We start from the raw sequence: 23,901 nt of genomic DNA on the forward strand, positions 1-23,901 counted from the left end.
ACTATGTGAATAGAATGCTGGATGAGGTATGCCTTTGGTCTGATCCAGCATGGCTCTTCTTCTGTTCTTATGTGTTATGGGAAGGTCTACTCCACTTTTGCAACCACTGGGAAATATGGGGTACTGGAGGCATCATAAGATTTGATTCAACACATGGCTATACACTAGAGGTGACCATTTCCCACATTGTGTCTGTTGCTCCACGGTGCGTTTCCCAGTAATGGCAAATGGTCATCTGTATCCACTTGTTGTCAGGTTAGCAAATCTGAATAGAGGTGCCTTGTGCTATGTTTCTAAGTTGCATGGTTCATATTCCTCCCCAACTAAGTGTATCATGCAAGCATTTCTTAAGTTGCTCTTGGGAAGCAATCAAACAGGTGTTGCCCATTAATGAGCATGGAATTGCTAATGCTGTGGAAGTGCCAAGCCATTAGTAGCCTGATGCTTAGCTCTGATTTTGACGAATGCAATGCAGCTGAAGCAGAGAGAGTCAGGAACTGCACCTGCCGCGTGTCTCCTGCACACTGAGAATAAAGCAGTGCAGGCACTAATGGTGGCTGAACTTCAGCAGGCTCCAATTGTGAGTTGCTGCTGTAACATAGTCGTTTGATCTTGGGTCTGTGTGGGGTCAAAATGACAAGAGAAGCCTTGCTGCAAAACAGATATGCTTATTAATTGTGTCTCTGTGTGTGCCCAAACACAGAGGCCTGTTATTCATTTGTGGCAGGGGTGGCAATGCATTTATTTCCTGCAGATAAAAGATCACACCTTTGTGGTCTGCATGTCTTAATCAGAAGAATTAATGTCCCCAGTTCAGTACTTTACTAGATAGTAAAGTGGTTTAGAGGACCCCTGATATCAGTCGTAACTATGCACTGAATGGGTGGGAAACAACTTGAGGGAACTAGGATCTGCTCTCTATGGATGGAGGATGCATCTGCCTGATTTTCAGAGATCCTCCCACTGCAGCACATATCACACCATTCAGCAGGGTCCCTCCACCCACTTCGTAGCATTGGCAGGGGGCTGGAGGGGCTGCCATGGGGAGGAGGGAGTGGAGGAGTCTCCTTCTGCTAACACAGTTACATGAACCTAACTCTGGCTCCAACCTAGGGTGTTTAAAGGATACATAATCTTGAGCATGCACCTCCTGATGTGCCTGTGTTGTGGCTACACTATTTTCAAATTGCTGGCCATTGACATGGCAGGAATTATAGCTCAGTAAGGCTACCTTGGCCTACCATTATTCTGTAGTAGAACATAGGGGTAATCTGAGGGAGAACAAGGGAAGATGCGGTGAAGGGTAGGTTCATGAAGAATCTTGAAGAACCCTGGTGTCTGTGCCATCTACCAACTTCTGTTGGTGGCCCAGCTACACTCCTATCTGGACAGGGATAACCTGGCTTCAGTTATCTATGCTCTGGTAACCTCCAAGTTAGATTACTGCAATGCACTCTAAGTGGGGCTGCCTTTGAAGATGGTTCTGAAGCTGCAGCTTGTGCAAAATGCAGTGGTCAGATTGATAATAGGGACAAGAAGGTCTGAACATAACATCGATTCCGGCCCACTTGCACTGGCTTCCTGTATGTTTCCAAGCCTGATTCAAAGTGCTTGTTTGGACCTATAAAGCCTTACGTGGCTCAAGATTGCAATACCTGATGGAATACCTCTCCCAACATGAACCTACCTGTACACTATATTCATATTCTAAGACCCTCCTCTCCTCAGAGGGAGGCTCGGAAGACAGCAACACGGAGAGGGCCTTCTCAGTGGTGGCCTCCCAATTATAGAATGATCTCCCTGATGAGGCCCACTTGGCACCAACATTGTTGTCTTTTGGTGCGAGGTTAAGACCTTCCTCTTCTCTTGGGCGTTTGGCAGCATATGATGAGGTTTTAATCAGGTCTTGGATTTTTCTTACTGATTGTTTAAAAATTGTTTAGATATAAGTGTGTCGGTATGTGTGCTGTCTCTTTATATGTTTGCATGTAAATGGATTTTTATACTATGTATAATGTATTTTTAATGGTTTTTAATCTTTGCAAACCACCCAGAGAGCTTTGGCTATTGGGCAGTACAGAAATATAATAAATGAAATGAAATGATGTCTGTGACATCAACTTGGGACATACCTGCACTAGAAAAGCATTGTGTTTGAAAGGGTTTGCTCACTCTTGTTCTCTTGAAAATGAGCATGACAGTGGAGTTTATGCACAGGGCATAAGCTCCACTGCATCAAGGGAGGCATGGCCATTCAAATGAACCAGAGCTGCTCCTGTTAATTTCTGCAGTGCTTGCATACAGCAGCTCAAATGCAGCTTGTGTTTGGGCACACATCTACTAAGATCATGTATGATCTGTGGAAGAGGAGAAGTAAGGTAAGCATGCTGTGACTGGCAGGTATCAAGGCCCTTTAATGCAGTATCAGGGTTGGGAGGGATACAGACAGGTGGTCTCAGAACTGGTGTAAGTCAAATAAAAATGTGTGGGGAGGCTTGGATCATGAGTAAGAGGCTGCACAAGGGCTTGGATACAGAACTGAAGTAGGAAGACTAAGACGTAGGATAATTTCATTCCTGTTCACAAATCATGCATACATGTCCTGTTTGCAACCCAAATGTGAACATGAGCAGGAGTGCAAATCTCAGGAAATTTTCATTTGCGGTGCGGCCAAAAAAGTTCAAAGGTGCTCACTTTCCCCCAAATCCCAGTTTTTCAGTCTATGGGAGGAAAATGAGAGTCTTCAGTCTTTAGTCTATGGGAGGAAAATGTGCATTTTGGGTGTGTTTTTTTAAAAATGTACATTTTACCCTATTGAAGAAAAAAGATGCTCGTGTTCGGGAACACAAACAAGGTGAACCAAGCTTTGAGGAAGAATTCGGAGAACCTCACTGAGTGCCCATCCCTAATGAAGACAGACATATGATCGTGTAAAGTGAAATAACTGCTTTGCAATGCATGGTCTGGCTGTAATGTCTTGGTAGTGAAGGATATGTGGGAAAGAAATTCTGTGGAAGAAGGAAGATGCACATATTTTTGAGGCACCAGGCTCCACTGAGCATGAAGGAAACAATAAATATATCCAACCCCAAATCCTGCTGACCCATCATCCTCAAATGGCCCAGTATTTTACTCCTTCCCTCAGCATCTGCTGCCTCAGCTCAAATGGAGGGTCTCAGTCACAGCTTGGAGCTGTCTCAACTTCCACCATAGATCATCCCATGCTGGGCTGGCTCAAACGGTGTCTAAAATAGAAAAAAGAAGCTCATAAGAAGGATGGCTGTCAGGGAGCATCTGTCACCTGGCACCTGGGATATCAGGGGAGGCGAGTGAATGATTGGGAGATGACACAGCTAAAACAGCATGGCTTAAAGGGTGCGCGGAGGCATACGCTTCCTCCAGCTCAGGCTCATGCAGCAGTCGAGGATGAGATAATGAATTATTACCTTAGGAAATGAAACTGCTAATAAATTCAGAAGGAAAGCGGGGGAGTTTAAAACTTCATTTTTAAAAAGGAGCCTATGATTTATAAACTGCTTCCTGGCTTGGTTTCCCATCACCAGTGCCCTTTCAGTTAGCATGTGCCTCTTGTTTTTAAAACTCATCCCATGGTCTTTAAGCCAAGTTAAAAGATGTCTTTGGTATGTACTGAATATTTGAAGGATTTCTCTGGTCTGCACTGAATAAATATTTCGACGAAGCCTTGCTTATATTAATATGACCCCAGATTAGAGCTGTGATCCATTTTCTACTAAAAGCTCTCTTCAAAATTCTCCTAAAATAATTGATTTCTGTTTTTCATACCTGGTGACATTTGACTGCAATATTTGGTATCTGGCCACTGATATTTGATAGTATTTGACAATGTGCTAAACAAACCAAGTCCAGACAAGATGGAAGTTCTGTTGGCTGGAGAAGTGGCTGATCCAGGAATGTTCAGCTTGTTCCGGATGGGGTTGCACCTCACCCTTAAAGGCCAGATTTGTAACTTTGGATTACTCCTGGATCTAGCATTGCCCTTATTTGTAGCTTTAGAGTACCTCCTGGATCTAGCATAAACACCTGGCAGCAATGGCTATGAGGGCTTTTTCTCAGCTTCGGTTTGTGCATCGGCTGCAGATGTTCCTCGAAAAAGCAGAGCCCTGCCTTAGTTACATCCAGATTAAACTACTGTCATGTGCTCTGCTTGGCTGGGGCTAGTTTGAAAAAGCGTGTGGACTGTAGAAACTTCACTTGGTGCACAGTGCAGCAGTTAGACTTCTTGGGGAGCCTGATTCTTAACCCCAATACCATTCTTAACCCCAATACCATTTCAACTTCATGGGCTGCCAGTTTGTTTCTGGGCTGCAGTCAAAGTGGTGCTTCTGACCTTTAAAGCCCTAAACATGTTTGTACCTGGATATCTAAAGAACTGGTTCCTTCCATATAAAGCTGCCTTCACACTTTGGCCCTGATCTCTGCTCCACCACCATCTAAGATGTGGCTGGTGAGAGTGAGGCATAGAATCTTCTTGGTGGTAATCCACAGGCTCTGGAATAGGGATCCATTCCAGATCCCTATTCAGATTCAGATCCCTATTCAGAAATTCCAGATCAGCCATCCCAGGTGGCTGACTGAGGCTCAAGGCCCAGTGAGAAATGCCAGGCTGTGGATCCCTGTACTTGCCCGACTGGTATGCACTGAGTCGGGCAAACGCTGGGATCCCCAATCTCTCGCCGAGCTGCAAAATGGCAGCTTGGCCTTTTTTGTAATGGCTGATTTTATGCAAATGGTGGCTGTAAAACTGTCGTTTATGCTAGATTAGAGGCAGTGAGCAAGAGGGGAGAGGGCTAGAATGCAGGTGGAGGAAAACTTGTGCTGAGTCTGATCAACACGGGTTAGAACTCACTATTAGGGGTGGACAAAAGTCACTTACCTTTTCTCGAAGCTTGTTCGCGGTGGGGGGGAGGCGCTTCGCTGCTCTCCCCGCGAAGTTCAGGCTGGGGGGGGAGGCTTCCCGCCTCGCCCGGCCAAAATTCAGGCCGGGGGGGAGGCTTCCCGCCTCGCCCGGCCGCGAACGCGAAAGCTGCCCTTATTTTCGCCGTAGTCTACGTAAACATTTACGTAGACTACAGCGACCAAATAAGGAACGGGAATGGTGGCTCCCTATGGGGGCCGCCATTATCTGTACACACTTTTTTTTTTTTTTTTAAAGTCACCCGTGATAGGCTACGTGATGATTGACGTAGCCTATCACGGCTGACTTTGCAAATCTAGCCGTGATAGGCTACGTGAATCGTCACGTAGCCTATCAGGGGACTTTTTTTTCTTTTTCTTTTATTGCAATGGCGGCGGCGGCAGCCGGTCAAAAGACCGGCTGCCGCTCCCGCCCCGCTCGAACACCCGCTGAACCGCCGGCCGGACCCGCCACCGGGAGGGACATTCGGCGAAGGTAAGTCCCGTCCCGGCGGGGGTGCGGGGTGCACGGAGGATTTCTCCCCGAAACGTGTTCGGGGGGCCGAACACGTTGGCGCTCGGCTCCCCGAAGTTTCGGGGAGAAATTCTCCGCCAACCCTACTCATTATCGAGCTCACTTTGTGGCGGTGAGGGTAGCAAAAAGACAGTTCTTTTCCACCAGCATTGCATGTTCTCAGTGTCATCCAGTGGAGCTTTTCCAAGTGGTTTACAGCCTGCAACATTCTGGGCCAGGGAGAGAAACTGTGGAAACCTCTCTAGCACACTGTGACGAGTTTGCATGGCACTTCAAAGATAAAGTCACTCAGATTCATCATGAATCAGACACAACAATTAATACAGTTCCATTAGTAGAGGTGTCCAGTTTTTTGGTCTGGTCCAGTTCTTTTGGATGAGTTTCAGTTACTGAGGCCCGAGGATGTGGACAAGGTAATTGGCCAAGTCTGGTCGACCAGCTGTGTGCCCAACACTTGCCCTTCATGACTTATTACGTCAAACAAGGAGGGGATGTCTGGCTGGGTCCAGGAGGTTGTAAATGTCTCCTCGAGAGAGGAAGTGGTGCTGCCAGTGGCCAGCCTCTTTAAAAGAGGTGGTAATCAGGCTACTCCTGATAAAGCCTAACCTGGACCCGGAAGACTTTAACACTTATAGGCTGGTGGCCAACATCCCCTTCCTGGACAAGGTGCTTGAGTGGATGATTGCAGGACAACCCCAAGCGCTCTTGAATGGAACAGATTATTTAGACCCATTTCAATCAGGTTTCAGGCCTGGTTTTGGAACGGAAACTGCCTTGGTCGCCCTGTGGGATGACCTTTGCCAGGAGAAGGACAGGGGAGTGTGACCCTGTTGATTCTCCTGGACCTCTCAGCGGCTTTTGATATCATCGACCATGGTATCCTTATGGATAGGTTGTCTGGTTTGGGAGTTGGAGGCACTGCACTGTTGGATGGACAGTTCCAGAAGGTGGTGCATGGCAATTATGCCATGGGGTTCCACAGGGCTCTATTTTATCCCCTATGCTGTTCAACATCTACATGAAACCGCTCGGGGGAGGTTAACCAGAGGTGTGGGCTGAGGTGTCATCAATATGCGGATGACACCCAGCGCTACTTGTCTTTTTCATCAAACCCAGCTGAGGCAGTGGCTGTTCTGAATCAGTGCCTGGGCACAGTAATGGACGAGATGAGGGCCAATAAACTGAGACTCAATCCAGACAAGACAGAGGTACTGTTAGTGGGTGGTTCGTCTACCTATGCACAGAGATATCCTAGCTACAGTTATCCATGCTCTGATAACCTCTCATCTGGATTACTGCAATGCGTTATACATGGGGCTGCCTTTGAAAACAGTCCAGAAACTTCAGCTAGTCCAAAATAGTGGAGCAATATTGTTAACAGGGACTGGCCAACGAGATCGCATTACACCAATACTTTTCCAGCTGCACTGGCTGCCAGTCCATTTCCAGGCCTGGCATTTCAAAGTGCTGGCATTAACATTCAAAGCCCTAAACAGCTTGGGGCCAGGTCACCTGAAGGATCACCTCCTCCCATATGTGCCTGACTGGACCCTAAGATCATCCTCAGGGGTCCTTCTCCAGAAGCCCCCACCAAAGGAAGTGAGACGGGGGGCTAACAGGAAGAGGGCCTTTTCTGCTGTGACAGCCCGGCTGTGGAATGAGCTCCCTCGAGAGGTTCACCTGGTGTTACATTGTACTCCTTTCGGCGCCAGGTGAAGACCTTTTTATTCTCCCAGTATTTTATCATTTTAGCTTCCTAATCTCTGGCGTTTTAAATCTGTATTTCAAATCTCTGCATTGCTGCTAGGTTTTATTTTGGTTGTACTGTTATTTTGTGGTTTTAAGTTTTCATATTTTATATTGTTTTATGCTGCGCTTTGTGGTTTTAGTTTTTGTGAACCACCCAGAGGGCTATTGGGGCTATTGGGCGGTATAGAAATGAAAATCATCATCATCATCATCATCTATACCTGTAACCTTGCATAAATGGCCACTTTACAGCTGCTATTTGCTTAAAATCAGCCTTTCCAAAAAGGCTGAGCCACCATCTTTATACAAAATGGTGGCTCGATGAGGGATCGGGCAGCCACACACCACTCGACAGGCACTCGCAGACCACCTGGCAACTTGCAATGCATGGCGAGCAGGGGTGGGCAGCTTGTGGGGATCTGGCATGCAGTGCACAACCCAGACCATGGAGAGCTTGCCCATCCCTACTCGGGAACTTTCTGTCATGTGAGACCTGTGCTGATTTCCTCTCTCTGTGAATTAAGGCATCAGATAAAATCAATATTCTTTAGGCATGCATTTTTCAGTGAAGTGCTGTCTGATAATATGGTACCTCTTGTGGCTTATATTATTGCTTCTGTTGTTCATTCATTTTGGTCCATGTTTTATTTTTTTATGTTATTTTATTGACATCATAACACAATTATGATGATTGTGTTAGCCGCCTCGAGGGTCTTGTTAGGGATGGAAAGGTAGGGTATAAATATTTCCACAAATAAATTCAAAAATTGTTTGCTGACATACGATAAGACATCAGTGGTCTTTAAACTTTTGGCCTTCAGCAAACACTTTCATTTATTTATTTATGGTGCTTATATACCGCTTTTCACCTCGACTAGCAATGTCCCTGCTATGGAACCAGTGTATTGCAGAGCATTAGGAACATAGGAAGCTGCCTTATACTGAGACAGACCATGGGTCCATCTAGACCAGTGCTGTTGACTCTGACTGGCAGCCACTGTCCAGGTTTCAGGCAGGCTTTTGTCCTAGTCCTAGTGCTACCTGGAGAAGCTGGAGATTGAACCAGGGACTTTTACATGCAAAGCAGGTGCTCTACCACTGAGCTACAGCCCCTCTCCTAAGGGTACACATTCAGTTCACACATCGGGGTGCTGCTGGGCCTCACCTTCATCACTAATTGTGAACAGTCTGTCACAGAGCCACATTCTCCTGTGGCTGCTGCACATTGCAGAGGAAGATAAGTAACTGGACAAGCTGACGTCTGAGGAAGGTTGTCCTTATCTTTTCATTTCAAAAACCCAGTATGAAGTAGGGATGTCATGAGTACACGACTTAGTCTGGGAGGTTGGCAAAATCCCCCAGGCTTGGCCCCCCGGTCCCCACTCACCGAGCTCCAGGGTGCTGATGGACCTGGCTGACGAGCTAGGAACAGCCCAGACTTGTCGCTGCATGTGCCCCAGCCACTCTCGCTATGTCCTCCTTGCAAGGAGAAGATGGCAAGAGTGGTTTGGCCAGGATGTGTGCCATGCCAAGGCCTCCTTGTGCCTGGTTGGCTGTCAAGAAAGCTTCCTTGACAGCTGACCCGGCAGGATGGGCCTTGGCTGGTACCCTGGCTGCCAGCCATCTCCTGCTCATGACAAGGAGATGGCTAAGCGCTGGGGCTAATGGCTAATCCCGGCAGTCAAGTCCTTGTGCGCACTGCCAGAGTCCTTGGTGGTGCAGCTCAGGTTGTGTAGCCTATATACACAAGATGACAGGCATAAACACCTGTAATCTTGCTTATTTGGACTATTCACAGCCCTGTTTTGCATATATAGAAATATGCACATTTTCGCAATCACCTTAAATGGCAATTGCAAAAATGCACATATTTGTATATACATGAAAGGGGCCATGAACAGCCCACATATGCAAGATTACAGGCAGAAATGCCTGTAATCTTGTGTATATGGGCTATTCACTGCCCCCCTTTTGTGGTTATTCAGTTTTTGCCAAACTCTGAGGACTTTTTGCATATTTTTTGTGTATGTGTGTTGAGATTTGCACAAATTGCGGCTGAAATTTGTGCACATTTGCATAATTTGCTCAAAGTTCAGCCAGAATTTGTGCAAATTAAAAAATGCAACCCCGCCCCCCACTAACTGGCCCAACTTGCTGGACACCAAGACAGGCTATGTAGTGGAAAACAGGCTGAAGCACAGGGGGTTGAACCAATGAAGCTCGTCAAGCTCCACCCACCAAATGGATTTCTCTGACATCCTACTCCTGTCTACACTGCCAGTCAGGCCTCTTCAAACAAATATACTCTGAATAATTTATATCGCAGCATGAATTGGAATGGACTTTCTTCCATCGGAGAAGCAAGGCTTAGAAATTCTTTCTAAGGCTTGAGGCTAAATCCACATGGCTTTCCTCACCATCTGGATATCTTCTTTTCTAGTCAGGTGCCTCAGCATCTTCTGCAAAAGTACAAACATAAGATGAGTGAGGGCTTAGCACACTCTATGTTTCGGATGTTCAAAATGTGCAAGGTGAGAACAAACAAGCCTGCAATGGGCTTAAAACTCATGATGTGATTAAAATAAAGACAACAAGAAATCTGTTTTCTTTGCCTTAAAACATTTTATTTCTTTCTTTTTATTCTAGCAGCTTCAGGGGCAAAACACTGACTAGGATGAAGAGATTACATTTGAAGAATGAGAAGTTCCAAGGAGAAATAAGAAGAATGAAGAAGGTGGCTTTATCATTTTATGAATATTGATGAAAGCTTCTGCAGAAGAATTTGCAGAAAGTCTCTGAAGAATCTTCTGGTTTGCTTTCTGCTCTTCATGAATGAGACCACTTTGATTTATATGGCACTTGTATTCTTGTGTGTGTGTGTGGGGGGAATGACCTGTAGCTTGACATCATGTGATCTGGTCACGTGAAGTCTCCAGGATTCAGCATATTTTATGTGACTGATTTGTTTGGCTAGTTTGTCTACAAAACTTGTACCTGCACATCCACCAAACTATTTTGATAGTAGTTTTGACCTGAAGTATTGATATCACATATGAGGTGTGGAAGTAAGCAGAGTACATGATTATTATTCACCATAAAACAGAATTGTATAGGACACAATAGAAATTTAGGACATGTTTTAGTCAGGTTGGGGAATTAAAAATATAGGAGGTCAGACCAGATGATTGCCATGCATATGTATGAAAATAAAAAACCAAAGCTGATACAGATACAACTCAGACCAAGCTTTGAGGTGGAATTTGGAGAACTTCAATATACTCTGATTATCAGGGCCCTGTAGGCTATAGCCAGAATGTGATTAGAGGTAGCCTGGAAGGGCTCGGGCCTATTCAGCCTCTAGAATGTCAGAATCTGTGCGAGCTTCTCTCTGTCAGTGTTCTCAGAGCAGAGCCAGGGGGAGGCACCCAACTCCCTGTCCAACTGCTGGGCTGGCCTTGGCAGGCAGGGAGGCTGGAAGCTGTGTGAGAACCTGACAGAGGTGGGGTGGACAGGGGCATTGTTTGGAGAGGCCACCTGGGCACAGGCGCTGGATCTTTGCTGGAGTGCCCCGGATCTCTGGGGCTGGTGTCTGAAGGAGATAAGGGACACTTTCCTGATTTGGCTAGGGATGTACAGACTGTGTAAAATCTGCTCCATCTGTGTTTCATGGATTGTCAGGTGACTTTTGTTCCATCATCCACCCACAGACGGATGCAAATATTTTTTTTTTGTCATGCGGAAAAATATGGAAATAATCACATAAATATTTATGTAAGTATTTACATAATTTACCTTAGTACGCAACATTTAGTGTATTCTTCCCCATTCCATTCAATGTTTTCTCAGCAGAAATGTACATATTTTTTTATGGATTTATATGCATAAATTTTGGGAAAGTAAAAAAATCATCCAAAAGTCCATGGACTCCACACTAGGGATGTCAGAGAATTCTGCCACCGATCTCGGGGAGGCCGAATGCCAGCGCATTTGGCCCCCCGAAATCGGTGGCGGAACGGTCTGCCCCCCCGCCCCCCCGGGACGAGACGTACCTGGGGCGGATCTTCCTGGCAGTGGCGGCGGCAGCGGCGGCGGCAGCCGGTCTTCCGACCAGCTGCTGCTGCCGCCATTTCCAGTTAAAAAAAAGAAAAAAAGTGATAGGCTAAGTAAAGATTTACGTAGCCTATCAAGGCTACGTTTTTTTAAAAAAACGTGATAGGCTATGTAAATGTTTATGTAGCCTATCAAGGCTGGCTTAAAACAACAACAACAACAACGTGCGTATGCAAATGGTGGCGGCCATGGCTGCCGCCATTTGTATTCCTTATTTTGGCACGTCTTAGTCTACGTCAAGATTTACGTAGACTAAGATGGCGAAAATAAGGGGAATGCAAATAGTGTAGTGGCCGCCGCCACTTGCATACGTGCGTTGTTGTTGTTTTTTTTTAAAGTCAGCCATGATAGGCTATGTAAACATTTACGTAGCCTATCACGGCTGACTGCAGGGACGCAAACGGCGGCGGCTACGGCCGCCGCCATTTGAGTCCCTGCTAGCCAGTGGCCGGATGTCCGGCTGCTGGCGGAGCCGGCCGGCGGCTCCGCAGAATCCCTGCGGAGCACAGCCAGCCGGCCAGGATTCCGGGGGGGGGGAGGAACAGAGCATCTCCCCCCCGTCCAGGATTCTGGGGGGAGGGACGGAGTGCCTCCCCCCCCACCATCAACATAATCCGTGAAAGGTAAGTGCCTTTCGTACATCCCTACTCAACACAGCCTGAGAGGGTCGTTCCGCAGCAGATTCTGCAAGTTGGATTCTTAGAAATCTGAGCTCATTTTAATCTATCTCGAATTTCTCCAGCATCCCTAGATTTGGCATTCCCCCACCCCCACCCCGGCTTGAGGGCCATATGCGGCGGAGGAGAGAAAAGTCTCCTCATGGTCTCCTCATGGTGTTTTTGCAACATTCTGAATTGAGGCTGTCTGACTGGCCAGTTGGCAGCCAACCAATGGCTGCCACCAGTAATGACTGTAGTTCAAAACTTCAGAAACCCGGGTCATGCAACAGTTAGCGCCTGCAGTGATTATGGCAGGAGCAGTAGGTTGGTGTATGGTTGCAGGGAGCAGGGTCATGGTGTTTGTGTGGATGGAGTGTGTGTATGGATGTGTGTATGGAGGGGAGTGTATGTGTGTGTGTGTGTGAGAGAGAGAGAGAGAGAGAGAGAGAGAACGAGAACAATCTGGGAGAGCAGCCGGGAAGACAGGAGGTGCCATGTGGTTCTCCTCTTTTGTTTCCCTGCCCCACACCTCTTCAAACTAGAGGGAGATACAGGGAAGTTTGTATGTGTGTGTGTTTGCTTGTTTTATGAAGTTCTATCCTGCCCCCTAGCCAAAGCTGTCTGGGTGAGGGCGGTGGTGGGGGGAGGTGCAAAGGCAGGAAGAGCATCAGGGTTCATGCCCTGAGATACACAGACACCTCTTCAAATCCAAGGAGATGCAGTGAATTTGTGTGTGTGTGTGTGTTTTATTATGCCGATTAGTTCTATACCCCACCTTAGCTGAAGCACTCTGGGTGATGTTTGGGTAGAGGAAAGCTCTAAAACCATGTTTTTGGACTGCACCTGTTGGTTGCATGATCTACAAGGACAGGTCTGGTGGGTGCATAGTCCTCCTTGACAGCAGGGGTTTGCACTTGCTAGAGAAAGGTGAACCAATGCAAAGAATCATAGGAACCTCTCCTTCTTTTGTGTTCAAAAGCTACAAGGTATCTTACGACATCTTGAAGACTCAGAAATGTATTATAGCATAATAAGCTTGCAGCCTGAGAGCATGGGTTGTTATACTCTATGCTGTTCCCTCACCTTCCCTTTTCCAGTGTGCCATGTTTAGTTTGCAATTTTTCTGTAAATGTTTCAGGTATCATACAGCTTTTCTGTGTTTTTTGTCCTAGTCATCCACTCTTGGTGACTCTACGGCGTGGAGGACAGCACAGACTTTTCTGTCGCAGAGGTGGAGTAGATCAGAGAGTACATTTTACACATTTACTGGTAAGCCACTTTACTTGGAAACAAAGGAGATTTTAATCCCCCTTCATCCCACAAAAGTGGAGATGCCATGTCATAATAAAAACCAATATCTCAGCCATGCTCCAGGAACTCTCCCATTCAGTTTGCAATTTTTCTGTAAATGTTTAATGTGCTGGGGGTGGGGTGGGGGAGGTTCCTAGCTAGTCACGGTGAGTGCAGTGTGAGGACATCTTAAGACTATCCCAAGAAGGTACATATAACAGAAAATGTAACACAAAAGGCGGCTGCTTTATCTTTGCAGTAGTGTATTATTAGATTTCAAAAAATATTTACAGAGTCCTAGGGAAGTTCTCCACCAAAGCTGAAGCCATAATAAAGGAGTTAGCTTTTAAGGTGCCACAAGGCTTCATTATGGTTTTGAATTTAAACCCCTCTTGTAATTCATGTGTTGTCTAGCACTTTTATTATGACATGTAAAATAACACTTTGTGTCTGTGGACAAAGTTTTACAATCCCTACTGTTGTTGGAGCTGTGTTTATTGTGTATTATGTATGCACTACCTTCTTTTGTTCATTTATAATAGGTGAGCAACTTGTGTTTTGGCCTACAACTCCTATAGGCCCTAGTCAGCATAGCCAGTGTTGAGGGCTGATGGGAGTTGAAGGCCAAGACATCTGGAGAGCCACAAGTTACCCACCCCTGATTTAAAATGAAAGATAGTACCGTGAAGCCCCTGGGTAGCTGGAATAGTAGGCTGTAGCATGCTTCTTTTGATGAAGTCTGAACAGGCTTTGCATGGAGGTTTGTTGGCTTGGAATCCAAATAAACCTCATCCTCACCTCTGACCTGAAAAATATTAGAAATGGATTGCATTGTAGGGCTAATGTAAACGATAGTCCCTCAGCCTCAGGCACACTTCTATAAATGTCAGGGTATGTCTATCGGCACTGTTGCTGTTTTAAAAGACATTTTCATTCTTGGTAGGAGGACATGGATATCAGAAAATGTTTGATGAGCAGTAAGGCTGCATCGCAGCAGCAGCAACAGGAGACAGGGAATGCAGAGCAGCTTCCTCAGGGTGATCTGTCAGAGGAAGGCTGCAGTAGAGAGGCAGAGGCATCCTCAAGTGTCAGGCTAGTAGACTCCAGTACAGCTTCAGTGCAAACTTCAGATTTAGGAGACACAGACAGTGGCCCAGCGCAGCCAAAGTTAGCACAGTATCCCTATCTACAATTTGGACCCCCAAAATGCTCCTTTCAGTATCAGTGGTTTGAAAAGCACCGGTGGTTGGAATTTTCTGTCCAACAGAATGCTGTATTTTGTTTTGCTTGCAAGAACTTTGGACCAAAACATGCCAGATCTAAAAGTGATGCATTAATTAGTAATGGTTTCAGAAACTGGAAGAGAGCTTTAGATTCCTTTAGAGAGCATGACAAGACAGCAGTTCGTAAGACAAGCATAACTGCTTGGGTAGCCTTCAAAGACAAATACATGGCGATGTAGTAGAACAGTTGCATATGGTAAATGAAAGTCAGATGATCCGAGAAAGGCAGGAATATCTCCACCGCATTGCTGCTCTCACACAAGTTCTTGGCAAGCATTTAGAGGCCATGATGAAAGTGAAGACAATGCAAACAGAGGGATTTTTTTTTGAGATTTTAAATTTCCTAGTGCAATTTGATCCATTTCTTCAAAACTGCAAAGCACCAGTGAATACTATGTACACTTCCCCTTATTCTCAGAATGAAATTCTTCAGTGCTGTTCAGAAGTAACATGCACTATAGTCAATGAAGTGAGGAAAGCAGGAATGTATGCAATAATGGCTGATGAAGCAAGGGACAAACATATGGAGTAGCTAGCCCTTTGTGTCCGGTATGTTGCTCCAGGGACTTCTTCTGTGAAAGAACATTTATTGGGATTCAGTGAATTGAAGGACTTTAATGCAGATTCAGTCACAGAAGCAATACAGCATTGCCTACGTGTCAACAAGCTAGACAATCTTCAGTGTGTAGCACAGACTTATGATGGAGCAGCTGTTATATGAGTGGAATAAGTGGTGGTGTTCAAGCTAGGTTTTGGAAGTATCTCCTGGAAGCTATTTATGTCCATTATTATGCCCATGAACTAAACCTGGTGCTCTGTCACACCTGTAAGTGTATCAAAGAAGCTATTGATTTTTTAATACACTGGAACATTTGTACACCTTTTTCAGTGGATCACTGATAAATCACCAAAGATTCTTCAAGATCTAAGCTAAACTCAGGTTAAAACAAACTGAACTGGTACAGCTTTCTGATACACGCTGGACTTGTCAGCTATGTTCTGTGAATGCAAACTTCACTGCTGTTGTGCAGTGCCTTTCAGAAATGGATTCTCTGATAGCTAGTAGACTTTCAGGACAGTTGTGCAAATTGCACACAGTGTACTGCCTGTTTATGTTCCATTCTCTACTTAGTGTAAGAGAGGGCTTCCACAAAGTACTCCAAAAAGAAAACCTTGACTTTACAAAAGCAGCTGCTTTTAAAGAATTTGTATGCAACACTTTAAAAAATATGAGAAGAGTCAAAAGTGATATATGAAAAAGCACTGGCTCTATGTACCAGCAATGGCATTGACATGAAGGAAACAGCAGTGCCATGGAGAAAACAAAAACGCATGGATGATTTTGTGGTTGAAACTTCCACTGGTATATGTGAGGATGTCAGCACATCAGATAATCTCAGAACAAATTTATTCTATCCTCGCCTAGATAGGATGATTTCAGAACTCAACGAACGATTCTCTAGCATCCAAGAAGATATAATGCTCAGAATTCAGGCATGCAATCCTTGCTCAGACATCTTTCTTTCTGCCAAGGACCTAACTGCACTTACTACACACTGGGACCTTCTCAAACTGGGGAGAGGTAACGAGCGGGGTACCGCAGGGCTCAGTCCTGGGCACAGTGCTCTTCAACATTTTTATGAATGACTTGGAGGAGGAGGTGCAGGGAATGCTGATCAGATTTGCAGATGACACAAAATTGGCCGGGATAGCTAATACTTTGGAAGACAGAAACAAAATTCAAAGTGATCTTGACAGACTGGAGCGCTGGGCAGAAAACAACAGAATGACATTTAATAGGGATAAATGCCAAGTTCTGCACCTAGGAAAAAGAAACCAAATGCACAGTTACAAGATGGGGGATACGTGGCTCAACAACACTACAAGCGAGAAGGATCTTGGAATTGTTGTAGATCACAAGCTGAATATGAGCCAACAATGTGATGTGGCTGCAAAAAAGGCAAATGCTCTTTTGGGCTGCATTCATAGAAGCATCGCTTCCAAATCCTGGGAAGTACTAGTTCCCCTCTACTCAGCACTGGTTAGGCCTCATCTGGAGTACTGTGTCCAGTTCTGGGCACCACACTTTAAGAAGAATGCAGACAAACTGGAGAGGGTTCATAGGAGGGCAACCAAGATGATCAGGGGACTATGAAGATAGACTGAAGGAACTGGGCATGTTTAGCCTAGAGAAGAGAAGACTGAGGGGAGATAGGATAGTGCTCTTTAGGGATGTACAAAAGTCACTTACCTTTTCGCAGGGGTGCTTCGCGGTGGGGGGGAGGCGCTTCGCTTCTCCCCCCAAAGTTCAGGCGAGGGGGGGGAGGCGTCCCGCCTCGCCCGGCTGAAATTCAGGCCGGGGGGGAGGTGCCCCGCCTCGCCCAGCCGAAATTCAGGCTGGGGAGAAGCGCCCCGTCTCCCCGGCCGCGAAACAAAAAGTAAAAAAAAACAAAACACCGCGTGATAGGCTACATAACGATTAACGTAGCCTATCATGGCTAGATTTCCAAAGTCAGCCGTGATAGGCTATGTAAATCATTACGTAGCCTATCACAGGTGACTTTGGAAAAAAAAAAGCGCGTACGCAAATGGCGGCGGCCTATGGGCGCCGCCATTTGCGTTCCTTATTTGGTCCTGGTAGTCTACGTAAATCTTTACGTAGACTACTGGGACCAAATAAGGAACGCAAATGGCTGTGCCCGTAGGCCGCTGCCATTTGCGTACGCGCTTTTTTTTTCCAAAGTCACCCGTGATAGGCTACGTAACGATTTACGTAGCCTATAATGGCTGACTTTGGAAATCTAGCCGTGATAGGCTACATTAATCGTTACGTAGCCTATCACGGTTTTTTTTTTTTTTTAAACACTTTACTTTGTAATGGCGGCAGCGGCAGCTGGTCGGAAGACCGGCTGCCGCCCCCGCCCCTGCCAAAAGGCCGACGAACCGCCACCGGGACCCGCCCCAGGAGGGACATTCGCCAAAGGTAAGTCCCATCCCAGGGGGGTGGCGGAGAATTTCACCGCCAATTTCGGGGGGCCGAATGCATTGGTGCTCAGCCCCCCGAAGATTCGGAGAGAAATTCTCCGCCATCCCTAGTGCTCTTCAAGTCCTTGAAAGGTTGTCACAGAAAGGAAGGCCAGGATCTCTTCTCAATCATCCCAGAGTGCAGGACACGGAATAATGGGTTCAAGTTAAAGGAAGTCAGATTCTGGCTGAACATCAGGAAAAGCTTCCTGACTGTTAGAGCAATACGACAATGGAACCAATTACCTAGGGAGGTAGTGGGCTCTCCCACACTGGAGGCGTTCAAGACGAGGCTGGACAGCCATCTGTCAGGGATGCTCTGACTTGGATTCCTGCATTGAGCAGGGGGTTGGACTCGATGGCCTTGTAGGCCCCTTCCAACTCTTCCAACCCTACTATTCTATGATTCTATGATTGTATGGTTCTATGATACAAAGTAGAACTGACGCCTGAAGAAGTTGAAGTTGCTAGATGCTATATAGCCCATGAACATCCTGATGTCACAAATCTATCCACAGAAGATATACATCAGTGTTTAGACCCTGACATGTTTCCAACCGTAAGAAGAATAATGCAAGTTGCACTAACTATCCCAGTGAGCAGCTGTAGCTGTGAAAGGTCATTCAGTGCTTTACAACATCTACACACCTGGTTCAGAAGCACGATGGGACAAAGTAGATTGCACCACCTTGCTGTCCTTTCAACTGAAAAGCATGTACTGGACTCTCTCTCTCAGGAGGCCATCATTGACCTCTTCGCCAACAAACAAAATAGGAGGAATACACTGATGCTTCCAAAATAATTGGTAAGTATACATTTGATACGGAATTATATGACAGTGGCTGTTTAACTTTCATATCATTGTTTCACTCCTTGGGATTATTGCATTTCTTCTGTCCATAGAGCTCCTTCCTTTGACAGACCTGGCTCTCCAGAGGCACAGTCTATTGAGGCAGAGCTGTGTGGGAGACAGCATCCAGCCTGCCCAGCCTGCAGAGAAAGTGAGTATAGGGAGGCACCCTGCCTGAGGTATTTTATGCTTCTCTTGGGTGGAGGAATGTTTCTCTAATAGTTATTGCTTATTTTCAAGACAGCAGAGAAAGGGATCCTTCCTTGTGGCAGACTCACCTTGATCTCCTCCAGAGATGCAGCAGTGTAGCAGACTACCATACTACAGATAAAGAACAGTCAAGACTGCAGAGAAAGTGGGCATAGGATTGCAGCGTAAGTTCAATATTTAGTACATGACCTCTGCATGAGTGTAGGACTGTAGGACCCTTTCTTAACTGTCTTGTGGAGATGATTGCTAGTTCTTGCTTGCTTTCAGGAGAGAACATAGAGGACTCTTCCCCTCCATAACGACAGATAGAAGACCAGGCTTTCCAGAGACAGGATGGACCAGAAGATGAGGCTAGAGTATATAGAAGCTAAGTACATGCTTTTCTTATTAATTCATAGGGTATCCACTTCCCAATGATGAGCTGGGTCTCTAGCATCTCAGAAAGATCTAGGGAGATTCTAACCCATTCCTCTCTTGTAAGAGGGGCTTAGAAAGCTCTGAGGGATTGCAGAACCCTTTTCAATTGTCTTTTGGAGATGACTGATAGCTCTTGCTTGCTTTCAGGACAGAACAGGGAGGACTCTTCCCCTCTATAATGACAGATAGAAGACCAAGCTGTCCAGAGAAAGAACAAAGACATCTTAGGCTCTCTAGAGACTCAATGACAGAACAGGTTAGAATACTGCAGCTGACTATAATGTGTGTAATAGGATAGCTTGTTTTATTGTGAATTATATTATTTTTTATTTGCATATGCAAATAAAATTTAATTTGCATATGCAAATTTGGGCAAGTTTGGGGTTCTAGGGGCCTGTGCCCCAGATGTTTTCAGTACCTGGCAACACCCCTGGGAGTGAGGTTTGCAGAAGAGTCTCCCAGGCTGAAGCATCACTGCTGGAGCAGTGCCACCCTGTTTAGAAAGGCTAAAGGCCCTTGTCTGTCAAGGGATCTGGAGGGGGTGTCCTACAGTCACGCCTTCCCTTTTAAGCTGATGCAAAGGCGAAGAGCTTTTGCTAGGAACATCTTGTCTTCATTGCCCGAAGCCTTCTTTGTTTGGATCCATCATTGTCTGGGCTTTTGGAGGCACTCTGCACATGGACTGAAACTTTGGATTTTATTTTATTTATTATTATTGCATTTATATCCCGCCTTTTTTCCTCTTGCAAGGCACTCAAGGCGGCTTGCATGATCCTCCTCCTCTCCATTTTATCCTCACAACAACAACCCTGTGAGGTAGGTTGGGCTGAGAGTGTGTGACTGGCCCAAAGTCACCCAGTGAGCTTCCATGGCCAAGTGGGGACTAGAACCCGGATCTCCCAGCTCCCAGTCCAACACTCTTGCCACTATTTGCCATGAAAAGTACTGTGAGGCTTTTCATAGACTTGAACTCTTGTTGCTGTGGATTGTGGGTGTCTGTTGTTAGCTTAGTGTACTGGCAGGCTGGGTTTGATCTACGACTTTTGGACTTTCATCTGCCTGGATGCATGCAGTGTGGAGATACCAGTGTGAAAGCGATGGAACGGAACTCCCTGCGTGTCTGGGTTTACCCTTCCCTTGATCTTGATGGGCCTTGACCATCTGGAGTTATCAACAAAAGATTCAAAGTTGGACTCTCTATGGGTGTGGGTTGTTTAGGGCCCTCAAGAAATTATCCCTTGATTGCCTGCTGGGTTCTTTACAGAAATCATTCCCTTTCCAAGTCCAAGGCAGGAACCCCTTGAAAGGATTGCCTGGGTTAGGTACCCAGGAATCCAGAGTCGCATTTCTTGTGTTCAGAACCGTGGAGAATGGGGAAATGGCATTGATGAGGATCTCAGTCATGGTAGCAGTGTTTAGCTTTGGATTGTTCTGGAATTACATAGAGCCTATAGCTGCTGACCATCAGCTATATAATTTCTGAAGAATGTAGCCATTAAGCTTTTGCCATGGGATTCCCTGCAATAAAGAAATCTCACTGTTTTGGGTGTCCAGTGTCAGATTGCCTGAGCATGTCTGCTGGGAGGATTGGGAAGCCTGACACCAGTCTTGCTGATTTGTACATCTCTAGTTTTCAGGCACAACTCAAAGTAGTGTTTTTGACCTCTAAAGACCTTAACAGCCAGGATGCTGAAGGGCTGTCTGGTCCTATATGAGCCTGCCAAGGTGAACATCTGAACTTTCTTGTTCTTTCTTATTGAATGCTGGGTTATCATTCATATGAAGCAGGTCCTTTTCATCAGTGGCTCTTGATTATGTAACTTCAAAGGGCACTGGCAGAAACTAATATATCCCAGAGAGCTTTTGGCAGGGCGATGAGAACTATGCTGGTTCCGTGCTTCTTTCTGTCTGTTCATTATGCTTTTAAATTTCATTGGCTTTGTTAATGTATCTTTTATGTATCTTTTATTATATTCAGACCTGCTTTTGGTGCCCTTTTGATGGAAATAGGGTATACAAAGTAAGATAAAATTAAATAAATAGATAGCTTTGGTTGTTCCTTCTGATTCTATAACTGTTGTAGGTGTTGTGGGCTAAAGTGGGCATTTATATCTCCCTGTCTGATAATTCTGTAGTAAGGGCCAATCATGTGTAACACAGGGAAAAGATAGATTGGTCTTTATTCCCAATGTGTTTCAATAAATAATATTTTTCAAGGGGGGAGGGAATCTTATTTGTAAATAAAAGTCATCAAAATACCAAAACAACCAACACCCATTACAATCACCAGCATGCATTTTGCATTCATTATGTTATTCTAAAATATAATAGACTCGCAGTGCAATCTTATGAATGTTTACTCAGCTGTAAGTCCCACTGCGTTCAGTGGGGCTAGTGTGTTTAGGACTAAACAACATATACATGGACAGCTCCGAAACTATTTAAACAAGACTTGAAAATGTATGACAAAATCATTTTTAAAATGAAAGGCAAAAACACATATTCTTCTTAAAAAACACACACACACAAACCACCTCGTGCATGAAAATACTGCTTACGTTTCGTTTCTGTAAAGTTCCCTCCAGCAGAGGACAGATCACACCACCATCTAACATATATTGTACTGACATCAAAAGCAGGTGAACTACTAAGGACCACAGGGGTGCTGGAAAGATTCAGTCACACAGGGCGATTGGGCAGGTGAGGTGCATCCTTTCCCCCCTTTATAAATAGCCTGGATTTGAGCAGCAAGAACTCTTCCACAGACTTACTGCTTGTCATACAACTGTTACAGGCAAAGAAGCCTTGGCAGATCACAAAACAAAAGCACTGGCTACCCTAACCCATCATACTGCATCCCCCCCCCCAAATCTCTTCTCCAATAGGCCCTGCATTTTATAGTGAATTTGATTTTTCAGAAGCTAATGCGATTTCAGCCTTGATGTACCCCCTCCCCCCATCTCAAGACTGGGAAACACTGAGTGACTCCTGGTAAGACGTGGTGGGAGGTGGGAGAGCAGCAATCTCTTAGCGTGCATGGTTTTTTCTGGGAGGCTACAGAGGGAGTACTTGGTTCCTTGTGGCCTAATGTCCTTTTAATGACGCAGCAGCTCCATCTACCATTATCTCTCGCACGAAGCACACATTGACGCGCGTAATGACACAGTCTCAAATTATCCATCTTGTGCAAAGAAAAGAAACGCAGCGCAGCAGACCTTTGCGTCGGAAGGAACGGAGCGAGTGCCGACTCTAAAAGTCATCTCATTAAAATTTTCCTACAGCAGCTCTTTAAACGACCCCTCCTCCCTCCCCTGTATATTTAATGAGATTTATTTGAGACACTTACAGAGCATCACAGAAATGCCAGCACAGTTTTAAAGGGGAGATTTTTTTGAACATTTTTTTTACAGTCGCGGGAACAGTGGCACAATTAACAAAGGTGCATGCTCAACTCCTCACACAGTTGTTGTGATAAATAGCTCAGCAGGCCACTGCTGCTGCTTTAGAGGGTGGCTGTGGGCCGCTTTGAGATGATGCCATCTGTGGTGGATGCTACAGGTGGCCCCCATAGGATGGAGAGACTGCCGTCCTCACAGGGGGAAAAAAGAAGAAGATAAATAGGGACCAGTATTGCACCTTTAGTGGTTGGGTAAACCAGCCTTAAGGGCAGGTATGGAGATATGCATACTCCCTGTATACCTCTCTAGTCAACAGGGTGACCAATATAACAGCTATATGGGAGTACATCAGCACTAGGTTAATGGCTGTATCATGTTCACTTAAGACCAAAGGCCCTTCTTGTTCAGCATCCTTTTCCTCACAGCAGCCTGTCAGATGTCTCCAGGAACACAAAAACAGGACCTGAAGGCAATAGACCTTATATCCTTCCAAACTTTTCTTCCTTTAAAAGGCTGGAAACTACCACTGTCCAGAGATGCAAAAGATTCATCAGTGATGGAAACCCTCCCTGGCTTCTTATTTACTAGGCCTCCCGGCCACCCATTGGACTGTGCTGCTGGTCCTCCTAACATCTTGTTTCCTTTGCAAATACGACCAAGCAATTGCCTACTCCTCCATCCATTATTTTCTAGTTCCCTCTTTGCCTTTCTCCAGGGTAATCCCATCACTGGCTGACGACAACAGCTGTGTGTTTTAATAGAATGTTCTTTGTATAAACTATCTCCTTCCACGATTTTAAATTGCATGCGTGTTTAGACGCATTACACAGCCGCTGCCAGGCTTCTTTTTGTGAGGGGAGAAAGCAGGAAGCACTGCTGCGGGGGTGACAATAGAGAGTGGGGAAAACAGCACAAAACAGAGAAAAGGGGAAGAAGAGAGAAAAAAAGGGGCAGGGAAACTTCAGCTAGAGCCCATCTCAAAGCTTTCTCTTTAGGGCTTATCTGCTTGACAGCAGCCAGCCTGCTATGCAAGCGAGGGGGGCGTCTCTGCCACATTTAGTTTGCTAATCGGGCAGGTAGGAGATTAAGTGCACACATGCATGGATACACATGCCAAACGTAGAGCACTGCTTGCTTTAAACATGGGTCTACTGTCACAGGAGGTATTTTGAGTCAATCTGTGTGGTGATGGTTTTCTGCATCACTGTATACAGTGGTGCGGCTAGGTAGTTTTAGACCCTGGACTTAATGGCGTTATGGAGGCCCCCTTTAGGTAGCCATGTGTAGTACTTCAGTGGTGAAGCACGCAGCTAACAGTTCTCTACCCACCCATTGCCAAATGCTATTCCATGCTTCGCAACTGCTTCCACATTCCTGATGTTAGAACAGCAATAAGGCCACTGTTCGCTAACCCAGATTTAAATAACAACAACAACAGTAC

This window comes from Heloderma suspectum, chromosome 2, assembly GCF_057233095.1.
Source record: "Heloderma suspectum isolate Gila_16-S chromosome 2, 16-S_ref, whole genome shotgun sequence".
NCBI classification, from domain to species: domain Eukaryota; kingdom Metazoa; phylum Chordata; class Lepidosauria; order Squamata; family Helodermatidae; genus Heloderma; species Heloderma suspectum.